The following is a 13,042-nucleotide window of genomic DNA, read 5'->3' on the forward strand; positions in this document are numbered from 1 at the left end:
GTGAAGGAAGATTAATTGGATGTGTACAACTCTTGTTAGCTTGGTTTCACAGCCACTTCTAGAAAGTAAAAAATTTTCTTATCAAGTATTCTCTGAGAACTACTCTCCATTGAAAGAATTAGTGGCTACATCGAGGCAGGACGAAATTTTGGAGGAAAAATAGATGACAATCCTCTAGAATCTCCAGGATGAGGACGTCGAATAGAGAGCCCCTTGGATGATCCTTGATAAGATTCTGTACCGGTGTAGGGACTTTGATTGGGTTCCTCTACTTGAGATATGAGGAGCTGTCGGATATGCCCCTCTACTTATGTTGAGGCAATATAGATTAAGCCAGTTCATACCAGCAATGTAAGGGCTGGCCCAGTGTGGGTTTTCGCATAAGGTTGATAATTACAAGAAAAATGTTCGAGAAATGTCTAATGCCTAGTACCAAACCTGGCAAATGAAAAGATTTGCTGCAAGTTCGATGATGACCCCCGAATATGGGTGGTGGGGTAAAAGAGTTAATGACAACATCCTTGGGCCAAGTCAAGAAGGTACTCGACCAATGAAGGAATACCTGCAAGTGATCCAATTTGAACTAGAGACCATAAAGCAGGATTTTGAAAAATGGAATTCAGAGCTGGGAAAGAAGATAGAGTAATTAGAAGAGGAAAAGATACAATTAGGACTAGATGTTGACATCCAGAAGCTAGAGACTAATAAACTACGGAAAGAAAAGGACAAGGCTGAGGAAGATGTGGACAGTTTAAAAACAGATTACAAGAAGCTGCGCTTGTTCATGAGGACTGCCGGGCTGGGAATAATATTAGAACAATGGCGACAAGAGATCAAAGAAGAAAAGAGTAGAGCCAACAATGGGAAAAGAAATTCCAAGATGCCCGAGTTCGATAAAATGCTCTAGAAATAGATCTATTGGAAAGCCAAAATGAAAAGGTCAGATTAAAAGCTAGGGTAGCAGAACTAGAAAAGTCACTTCATCAGTATCGTAGTCACAACTCCATAATTGAGTTGAAAGTGAGCCTAAACAAGATTGAAGAGCTGAAAGGAAAAATAAAAAAGCTCGAAACTGCATTACAAAATTGTGAACTCCGAGTTGAACTCCTTGAAGCAAACAGTGAACATTGGAAAGAGCAACTCCACCATTCTCAAAGTTAGGTTAGGGATAGAGACCATATCATGGGTGAAGCTGTAGCTTAAATACGAGAGGTGGCCGATCATTTGCAAACCCTAGCTGCTCAGGCTGATGTACTAAGCTTGAAGTATGAATCAGAATTGAATCGAGGTCAGGAATTAGCTTGGCTTCTTAGGAAGGTTAAAGCTTTGAGTATTAGGGCAAAGCCGTATATGTAATCCATTTTATGTACATAAATTTGTTTTTTAGTAAAGTTGTTCTAATAGAATTGAATCAGAGTCAATGCCTCTTTTTGCATTCATTCCATACATTTACATTACATCATATACATTAAATTTCACAAAAAGACCCTAATTTTAATCAAAATTATTTCAGTTAATCTGGAAACAAACAAGAGCCAATCAACTGAATATCGTTACAATACTCGCGCCAAAACCAAAGTAATGGACCAAAGATTGGAAAGGCTAGAAAAGATTCAAAAAGACATGTAAGATCTGTTGCAAGTGCAGCTACAAGAACAGTTAGCAAAAGTACAACAGGATAAAGGGATCAGATACAGGAATCTTAAAGAAGTATGATAAACCAATTGACGCAGTTGCTGGCTAGAGGACTTGAAAAGTGAAGAGCACTGTGGTTAACTCAAGGGATGATAATGATGATCCCATTTACCCCCCGAGTTTTACCTCGATAAATGCTCAGGCACAACCAGAGGCGTACCCATGAAGGGTACCCGTTACTATCAGACCCCAACAGTATCAAACCGGTACCTCAGCAACAACAAACTACCCACCGATTTTAGCCTCCAATTCGGGGGATAATCCAATTAATCCTGTTGTTCCTGATCTAAATGATATGGCAGAAATGGAAAAAGTAAGAGTGGAACTGCCAAAGCAACTAGAGGATCGATGCAGATGGTTAGAAGAAAAATTCAGAACAATGGAAAACCCTGATTATCATTACGGAATTGATGCTAAAGACTTGAGTTTGGTCCCAGATTTAGTGCTCCTTCCAAAGTTCAAAACTTCAGAGTTTGAAAAGTATAATAGGACTAGTTGTCCTGAAGTTCACATCACTATGTTCTGTCGAAGGATGACAGGATACGTCAATAATGATCAACTATTAATCCACTGCTTTTAGGACAGTCTAATCGGGTCAACAACTAAATGGTACAATCAACTGAGCCGTGCCAAAATCAATTCATGGAGAGACTTGGCACAAGCTTTTATGAAGCAATATAGTCTTGTGACAGACATGACACTCGACAGAATCACGTTGCACAATATAGAGAAGAAGTAAAGTGAGAGCTTCAGGTAATATTCCCGAAGATAGAGAGAGGTGGAAACGCAAGTCCAGCCACCCCTTCTAAAGAAAAAAACCACAATGCTTTTCATCAACACTTTAAAAGCCCCATTCATGAACCATATGTTGGGAAGCGCCTCTAAGAGCTTCTCAAATATAGTAAGTCCGGTGAAATGATTGAAAACGCAGTGAGAAGTGGTAAGATAGACGCGGGGGAAAGCATCAAAAGATCAGCCTTGAGGAAGAAGGAAAATTAGGTGAATAATGCAAGTATATATAACAAGGGTTATTCAAAACCAATCACTGTAGGCCCACCGAGGACAGTAACTACTAGCCATCAGGACCCCTCAAGGTAAGAATCCAACCCAAGGCCAAATATAGAAAGACTCTAGTTTGCACCCATCTCAATGACATATAGGGAGCTGTATTAGAGTCTGTTTAATGCACATGTAGTATCCCCCTTCTACCTGAAACCTATGCAACCTCCATTCCCTAAATGGTACGACGCGAATGCTCAATGCGAACACCACACGAGAATCTCGGGACACTCAATAGAGAACTACAATGTTGTTAAAAAATTGATTGAAAGCTTCATCAAGATGGGCATTGTGAAGTTCGATGATCCGTCAGGACCTAATGTGGTAGGAAATCTGTTACTCAGTCATTTTGATAAAGGGGTAAACGCAATAATTGAGATTTGAGGGAAGAGAACCAAGATGGATGTAGCGGAAGTAAAAACCTCACTGAGATGGGTTTGGAAGAAAATGGTGGAGGGAGGATTAATTAAACAAGATTCAGAGGAGAGACCTAAAGGGATGGGGAACTACTGTGAGTTCCACGTTAAAGAGGGTCATGACATCCAAGAATGCATTGAATTCAGGGCCCTAGTGCAAAATCTGATGGATAATAAAGAGCTAGAATTCTTTGAATATGCCAAGGGCTTAGAAGAAGGAGATATATGTGCCTTAGAGGAAAGATCAATGGAGAAGGCCTATAAGGTCAACCACCTAGTGGCTATTATTTCACGACCAAGAAGCAATGAAGCCAGAGTACAAATTGCACTAACAACATGTTTGGTTGGGTGTATTGGCATAGCCAATACACCCCTAATCGGTGGGGCCTACTTAAGACGCCTCTATGCCGTTGTTTGGTTCGTGGTTTTTCTATTACGGCTGTAATACGCGACTAACTTAATCGGTGAAATCCACCGATTTCTAATACACCCCATTTGCTCAGATTAGGCTCCGCATAGGTTTACCATCCCTGTTATACCCTCCCATCTGCTTCCCCGTTTCTCTTCTGTTCCTTCTAGCCTCTGCCGAATTCGTTGTTGGCAAGTTAATCCCCTCCAGATTTGTTTCACTCTGCTGATTCTGCATGTAATCAGTTTCCCCTTTTCTGATTACAGCTTCTTCTTCATCGCACTGTGCCCGGAGTTGGTCATTTACAGGTTAGTGTTTTGGGTTTTTAAGCTTTCCATTCCTCCTAATTTATTCCTCTTCTTGGTTGCCTTGCCTGCGCCTAGTTATCGCCATTTCTGCTTCTTTCCAGGCTCCACTCAAGGCTTCAATCTATTTCAAAGGAAATCCATATTCATTACAGGTTAACTAAACCTTCAATTTACAAGCCATATGTAATCATGTTTCATTTTTTTTTAATTTTGGGTCTCTGCAAGATTTGTTCTTTTTGGGGTTTTGAATCCTTTTTATTGTTATGTTTAGTTAATCCTTGAATTTATGTTGTTTAGAGATGGTGAATTTAATAGAAGTAATATAGTTGATGTCAGTATTCATGTCTGTGGAAGAAATGATTAGAAGAGTTAATTATAACAAGAGAAATGGAAATAAGGTACAATTCACTGCGTTAAAAATAGTACCTTTTCGTTGAACAAAACTCCACCAGTAGGGTTATATTTGTCGATAGATTTATGGATGAATGCCTTCAAGTCTGGACTGTTTTCTATCTCAAGAATCTTTAAGGCTGAGAAGTCAACAGTATAATCTTCATGGAAAAATCCAATGAGTTTCTGAAGATCTTTCAATTTGAGGGAGTTCAATCGAGGGAAGCAAATTAATCCTCTGTTTTAGAATGTTTCTTCGATCTGCTTCTCCATTGATATTATCTCCTGCATGCATTTGCATTCACTTACTTCCAAGAAAATTGATGGTAATTTGAATTACGAAATAGATTCAGTTTAAATAGTTTCTTGGTTTGCACGTTGAAGGAAATTGGGTTCTTTTCTTGGAGTATTTGTGATTTACTTTTGTAATACTTGTTGTAAATCTGTTCATAAGGAACTCATAAATGCTATGGCATTTACAACAATTTTCATAAGTTGTTCATAAGGATGAGGATGCCAAAGTTTTAGGAGTTTTCTAGGGGGATTCACTGCAGTTGAATTTCTGTTAAAAGATACAGCATTCTTTAGAATTTGAACTGGTTGCCTCTGTTTGCTTAAATGGATTGACCTAATGTTTCCCCCTGATTGTTGTAGATATGGAGAACAGTGCTGTTGCTGCCTTTTAAGCTCATTACAGTATTCTTGCATGAAGCAAGTCATGCAATTGCCTGCAAACTTACCTGTGGTCATGTAAGAAAGCCCTTTCCTTTATCACATGTCATATGAAGGGTTTAAACATGTCTTTAATGTGACCATTAGATTTTGGCTGCATAATTTTTCTACTAACCCATCTTGCTGGTTTTAGTCTTTGGATTATGGTCTGCTCAATTATCAATGTTCCTTTATCAGCCAACTAGTCTAGTTGAAGTCCTATAGGTGTTATTTGGAGATGTGCGTGTAAGAAGTGACTATTTTTAATGTGGCAGGCACTTGTTGATGCCCCGGATATGGTAAGAGGCCAAATAAACTTCAAGAGGCTTACATTGACAGATATCACAATTGACATTCCACGTGTTCCCAAGAACAAATGGGTTGATCGAAGCTATGGAGAAGGCTGGTAAGGACGACGACAGCTTTCATCAGCATTTGTAATGTTGTTTCTTGAAGATATGTTTTCTTTCTTATCACTCTTATGTTAACTTACAGATGTTAAGAACAAATGGGAAAGTAGCTCGTGGGGTAGAAAGTTGATTGTCCAGAAGAGAAGAGCATCTCTCAACGACTTTGATAGGTTCAAGCTTATGTTGGCTAAGATCAAGGTCAGTTTCCGATACACCCCCTATTGTGTCTACCCGTTTTATACCAGAGTTCTTTTCTTGAAAGCACTTCCTCAAAACTTCAATCGAAGCTTGACGAGCTGTAATACGGTTTTGCAGAGGTCTGGAGTCATCAAGCAAGAACTTGCTAAGCTGAAAAAGGAGAATGCATCTTGAATTTGATATTGAATCATGGATTTTTGTTAGTTTTTGTCATCAAACATTCTGCAGGTTGTTCTTTTTTGTAATTTTTTCTTTTATTTACAAATGATTAAAAAGATTAAAGATCAGTTGAGAGATCTTTGTTTGCTATATTACATATTTTATAGTGAGTTTAATAGCAGGATATTGCTTTGCTTGCTGCAATTTTTTGTATCAAAATTCTGGTATTTATTTATATTCCCTTTATAGCATAATGAAAAATAAGACACTTAAGCTGTTTAAGTTTATAAGCTTCAAAATAAAAAGTTTTGATGTATTGTTTAGACAAACTCGAGCTGCTCAAGCTAGATATCGAGTTAATTATCTTGCCTTAATTTATGTGTGTATATACTAAGTTTTGCTGATAATAAATATTAACCATTCATTCAGATAATTTTCCTATACATATGTATTTGTGTATATAAAATCATGCATTTATAAAGTAATAAAACACTGTCCAATACAACCAAGCATTTGGTTTAAATGATTGATACATGATCAAAACAAAAAGAATAAGAAACAAAGAATGAGTAACAAGCAGTTACATGTTAATTTTAATATTAATTATTTCAAATGATCTTTTATTAAATTCATATAAGAATTTGAGTAAATTATAATATCATATATTATGATTTGAGTAAATTCATATAAGGATATTGATTATTAAGAATTTTATTAAATTATATATTTTAATTATAATATATTTAATAATAATTATGTTAATTTATATTTTATAGTATCATATATTATGATTTGAGTAAATTCATATAAGAATATTGATTATTAAGAATTTTATTAAATTATATATTTTAATTATAATATATTTAATAATAATTATGTTTAAATATGATTAAATTATTTATTATTGATATTAATAATCTTATTAAAATTTAAATAACAATAACAATAATCATTTACCAAAACAAATTTATGCTAAGGGTATTCTAGTCATTTTAGTTTTTTCCATTATGCTATTACACCTCTATTCCATTCAACCAAACACAAGATTACTATTACGCCTCTATTCCATTACATTCAACCAAACAGTTGATTTGCTATTACACCTCTATTCCAATACACCTCTAATCCATTACACCTCTAATCCAATACAGCGAACCAAACGTGCCCTAAGGGTCATAATCCAGAAGCCTGTAGTCTTTCCCTACAAGGACAACAAGAGGGTTCCCTGGAATTATGGCTGCATCGTGACGATCCCGGGAGAAGAGAACCCAATTAGTGCTTCAGAATAAGGCCAGGATGTGGGTTTCTACACGCGAAGTGGAAGGCGCTATGATCCATCAAATGTAGAAGTTGAGCCTGTAAAAAGAAAAGCCTTAGTGGTCGAATAAAAGAAAAAAAATGACCATGACTTGAATCACCCGTTTATAAACCGGTAACTGAGAAAGAGGATAAAGAATTCTTGAAATTCTTAAAGCATAACGAGTATAATGTTGTAGAACAGCTACACAAACAACCAGCTTGCATATCAGTGCTAGCTTTACTTTTAAGTTTGGAGACACATCGTAGTGCATTGATAAAAGTGCTAAATAAAACTTATGTCACTAATGATATCTCTGTAAACAAGCTGGACCTCCTAGTTAACAATATAAGTGCCGACAATTTTATCTTTTTTAATGATGACGAAATACTGCCAGGGGGCATGAAATCTACAAAGGCTCTGCACATCACCACCCGCTGCAAAGGATATACATTACTAGAGGTGTTAATTGATAATGGATTTTCACTAAATGTCTTACCCCTATCCGTACTAAATAGGTTGCCTGTGGATAGCTCTCATATGAAGACGTGTCAAAGCATAGTGAGAGCATTCGATGGTACCAAAAGAAGGGTGATGGAAAGGATTGGGATACCCTTTTGATTGGTCCAAGCACGTATGAAATAGATTTCTTGGTGATGGACATCAAGCCTTCTTATAATTGCTTGTTGGGGAAGCCTTGGATTCACTCGGCTGGGGTAGTACCGTCATCACTGCACTAAGAGCTAAAGTTGGTAATTGAAGGTCTATTGGTAACGATAAACACGGAAAAAGACATTATTGCATCCGTAACCAGTGACGCCCCATACATAGAAGTAGATGATGAAGCGATAGAATGTTCCTTTAAATTATTGGAATTTGTGAATGCAACCTTCATTTTCTAAGGGAACAAGATCCCGATGCCCAAAATCTCCAAAACTACAAGGATGGGCCTACAATTGACGGTTGGGAAAACAGCCTTTCCAGAAAGAGAACTCAAAAATTACCTCTAGAAGAAAGTCGAAGCATCGACGCTAATAGACAAACAAGACCATTTTGGCTTAGGATACAAGCCATATGCAAGGCAAAAGAAAAGAGCTAGAGAAAAAACAAGAAAGGAGAAGAGCGCGACTGAGTGGGGAAGAGGTCAAGTGGGAACTGATGACCTTTCCCTATATATCCAGAACTTTCGTGTCAGGAGAAACTATTCACCCTAAACGGAATATGTCAAGAAAAGAAGTTACAAAAGAAATGTTGGGAAATCTAAAAACTAACACCATATCCGAAGAAGGAATTGGGGGAGAAAAATTTATCAAGCATCTGCCCCTATGCACTTGGAAGTGTTTTGGACAATTGGACTGTAGAAGAGATTCTTGTAGTTTTTAGAGCTAATTTAGAGTAATGTTCAAAACACGCTTATTGCTCTAAGCCTAGAAGCCATAAGAATCCTTTTGTGAAATATGCTTATGTCCAACATTTTTATTTCAATAAAATGCATCTTTACGTATCATCTTGAGAAAATATTCTTTTATTCTTTCCATTTCATTCATAATCATACCATACAGATAATTATTCTTAGATTCTTTTATTCTTTGGATTTTCCTTCATCACTATAATAGGTCTCCAGATATCAATGATATGAGCGACGCTGCTATTGGCTTAGAGTCTCCTTTTGAGCAAAATATGTGTATGGAGGATTCTTATGATTTTGAAGATGATCGAGATTGTAACCTATCTCCTGATTTGTTGAGGATGGTAGAACAAGATAAGAAACAAATTTTGCCTTACAAAGAGTCAGTGGAAATTGTGAGCTTATGAGAGAATAATGAGGTAAAGATTGGAGCTTGGGTTACTGCAGCGACAAAGTGAGACCTCATTGAGTTAGTCCAAGAATTCAAGGATGTCTTTGCATGGTCATATCAAGATATGCCCAGGTTAAGTACTGATATCGTGATACACTAGCTCTCCATAAAGAAAGAGTGTAAGCCAGTTCAATAGAAGCTCCGAAGGATGAGGCCTAACGTTTTGGTAAAAATAAAAGAGGAGGTCAAGAAACAATTCAATGCTAGTTTCTTACAAGTGGTTAAATACTCAAAATGGGTAGCCAATATCGTCCCCGTCCCTAAAAAAGATGAAAAAGTACTAATGTGCGTAGAGTACAGGGATTTGAAAAAAGCTGTCCTGAAAGATAATTTCCCATTGCCTTATATCAACACTTTAGTGGACAACACAGTAGGTTACTCACTGTTCTCTTCATGGATGGTTTCTCGGGCTACAACCAGATAAAGATACATTCTAAAGACATGGAGAAGACCACATTCATAACCATGTGGGGAACATTTTTTTATAAGGTGATGTCATTTGGACTGAAAAATGCGGGAGCAACGTATCAAAGAGCCATGGTAACTTTGTTTCATGACATGATGCACAAAGAAATTGAAGTTTATATCGATGACATGATTTCAAAATCCATAACAGAAAAAGAGCATGTGCAAGTCTTAAGGAAATTATTCTTAAGGTTGAGATAATTCCAACTAAAGCTTAATCTAGCAAAATGTACCTTCGGGGCTAGGTCAGGAAAATTGCTAGGATTTGTAGTCAGTGAAAAGGGGATCGAGATCAACCTAGATAAAGTTAAGGCTATACAAGAGTTGCCTCTGCTGCGTACTCAAAAAGAAGTTTGAGGTTTCCTTGGAAGACTAAATTACATCGCCCGGTTCATATCAAAACTAACTGAGAAATACGACCCCATATTCTGTCTCTCTAAGAAATACAATCCAGGTTTTTGGGATGAGGAGTGCTAGAAGACTTTCGACAAGGTCAAACATTACTTGTCCAATGCCCTAGTACTGATGCCACCTTACCCAGATAAGCCGTTAATACTGTACGTGGCAATATTTGAAAATTTCATGGGTTATGTGCCTGGCCAACATGATGAGTCAGGGAGAAAAGAAAGAGTGATTTATTACCTTAGTAAGGAGTTTACTGAATATGAGACAAGATACTCGTCAATTAAAAAGTTGTGTTGCGGTTTAATTTAGACAACCCGAAGATAGAGACAGTACATGTTACACCATACAACTTGGCTCATCTCAAAATTGGATCCTCTAAAGTACATGATGGAGTCGACTGTTTTGAATGGAAGAATGAGCTGGTGGCAAATTCTGCTTTCTAAATTTAATATAATCTATGTGAATCAGAAGGCTATAAAAGGGAGCGCAATAGCAGATTTTCTAGCCAGTAGAACTCTAGAAGATTACGAGCCTTTGAACTTTGATTTTTCGAATGAAGATCTAATGTATGTGGCAACCACTTAAGAAGACTTTTAAGAAGGTCATCCTTGGAAGCTAAACTTTGACGGAGCCTCAAACGCTATGGGTAACAGAATCGAGACAGTCCTGGTATCCCCAAATAGAGATTATTATCCCTATACTAGTAAATTGGATTTTGATTATACGAATAATATGGCATAACACAAAGCATGCATCATGGGTATCCGTGTAGCCATAGAACGCAAAATCAAAATGCTAGAGGTATATGGGGATTCTGCGCTAGTAATCTATCAACTGAAAGGAGAATGGGAACAAGAGATCCCAAGTTGATCAATTATCGAATGCTGATTTTTGAATTAATTAAATAATTTAATGACATCACCTTTTATTACCTTCCACGAGACGAAAATCAAATGGCTGACGCTTTGGCTACCTTGGCTTCGATGGTCAAAGTGAACAAAAAAGAGGATGTAAAACCTTTTTAGATGAGTATTTATGATACTCCAGCTCATATTTACAACATCAAAGAAGAAGAAGAAAATGATGATCACCCTTGGTACCAGGACATACTGCGATATGTGAAGAATCATAAATACCCTGACCAAACAACTGAGAATCATAAAAGGACGTTGAGAAGACTGGCCAGTGACTATGTCTTTAATGAGAGATCCTGTATAATAGAAGAAAGGATCAAGTGCTACTAAGATGTGTAGACGCTATCGAGGCTAAGAAAACCTTGGAAGAAGTCCATCAGAATGTCTGCGGAACACATGCCAATGGTTTTACAATGGCTAGGCAAATCATAAGATTTGGGTATTATTGGTCCATCATGGAAGGAGATTGCATTAGTTATGCCAAGAAATGTCATAAGTTTCAAATTTATGGAGATAAAATTCATGTACCTCGCTCACCTCTTCATGTTATGACTTCTCCGTGGCCTTTCTCTATGTGGGGCATAGATGTCATTAGGCCAATCTCACCTAAAGCTTCTAACGGGCATCAGTTCATCTTCGTGGTCATCGATTACTTTACAAAGTGAGTAGAAGTTGCTTCATATGCTAATGTCACGAAGTTGACAGTCAACAAGTTCTTAAAGAAAGAGATCATATGTCAATTGGAACGCTAGAAATGATCATATCTGACAATGCACTAAATTTGAACAACAACATGATATCAGAAGTCTACAATCAGTTCAAAATCAAACACCATAACTTGTCGCCATATCGCCCAAAAATGAATAGTGCTGTAGAGGCGGTTAATAAGAACATTAAGAAGATCGTGGGAAAAATGACTGAAACTTATAAAGATTGACATGAGAAGTTACCATTTTCCCTCTATGCATATAGAACATCTGTTAGGACCTCAACCGGGACAACGCCTTTCTTTTTGGTTTATGGAATGAATGCAGTGTTACCTATTGAATTCGAGATTCCTTCCTTCTGAGTTTTGGTAGAATTGAAGTTGGATAAAGTAGAAAGAATCCAATCCCGATATGATCAGGTAAACTTGATTGAAGAGAAAAGGTTGAAAGTCATCCGTCATGGTCAAATGTACCAAAAATGAATGATGCGAGCTTACAACAAAAAGGTTCGTCCCAGAGAATTTCATGAGGGGGACCTAGTATTGAAAAAGATCCTCCCTATACAAAAGGACTTCAGAGGAAAGTGGATGCCAAACTGGGAAAGACCTTATATAGTGAAGAAAGTCTTTTCTAGAGGAGCATTGATTTTAACCGAGATGGATGACAAGAACCTGCCTAATTCTATAAATTTAGATTCAGTTAAAAGACACTTCACCTAAAAAAAAAGGGAGAGGTCGAGGCGAAAACCCGCAAAGGGCGTCTTGAGACCAAAAGGGTTTTGAATTGAAAACCTAGGAAAAAGGACAATTCAAATTTTGATCAACGATGGGGCATGTGGTAGTCTTATTATCCCTAAATGAACAAGGAGGAGAGATGCTACGCCTTGGGGCATCAACAAATTATTTTGGATCTCCGAAACACATATCAACTCCAAAAGAGTCCTCGAGAAGTTAGTGCGAGGAAGATTATGCTTCGATATCTAGGGCACCTATTTTCATCTTATTTATTTATGTATTTTAGCAATGTTTGTTATTTTGATTAATCTATTCATTTCGAGCTTTGCTCCCAATAAATTTTAATTTTGTCCACTGTTATGATCTTTTTCAAGTATTTTTCATTGAAATAACGATTAATGGACTAATAATATTCAAGTAAAAGGAGTTCTGCATATTGCTGTGAAAGCTTCTAAATAGTACAAGAACCTGAAACTGGACCACCAGTTAAAACTAACCAAATTTAAGAGTTGGAAACATTTGGGAAAGAATAGCTCAAACTATGACTATTCCTTCAGGTTTCCTATCAAAGATACCAGCTAAACAAGAAGGCAGGATAATACGTTAGTGATAGAACCTTGGTGAACAACGAGTAGTGTCAACCTAAGCCCTAAAAAGGAATCATTCTTAAAAAAATGACATTTTGTATTCATGCAAACATCATACACATCTAGTTAGGAGCATTTGATTCATTCTGATCATACCATCCTAATCACTTGGCATAAATATAGGACCATAAAATGGATTATATAGATCATGTTCCCCAGAGAGTGGTGTAACAGATCAATGACACCATAAATCCTATACCCTTGAAGTTACAGTGGGATGGATTGAAGTCATCATGGTGAATCTTATCCCCCTGAAGTT

General features: G+C 37.0%; 1 pseudogene; it reads left to right on the forward strand.

Moving 5' to 3' along the window:
• Positions 1-3,153: 3,153 nt before the first annotated feature.
• Positions 3,154-5,959, forward strand: LOC107915963 (uncharacterized; annotated as a pseudogene).
• Positions 5,960-13,042: the final 7,083 nt, after the last annotated feature.

Source organism: Gossypium hirsutum, chromosome A03 (genome assembly GCF_007990345.1).
Source record: "Gossypium hirsutum isolate 1008001.06 chromosome A03, Gossypium_hirsutum_v2.1, whole genome shotgun sequence".
Lineage (NCBI taxonomy): Eukaryota > Viridiplantae > Streptophyta > Magnoliopsida > Malvales > Malvaceae > Gossypium > Gossypium hirsutum.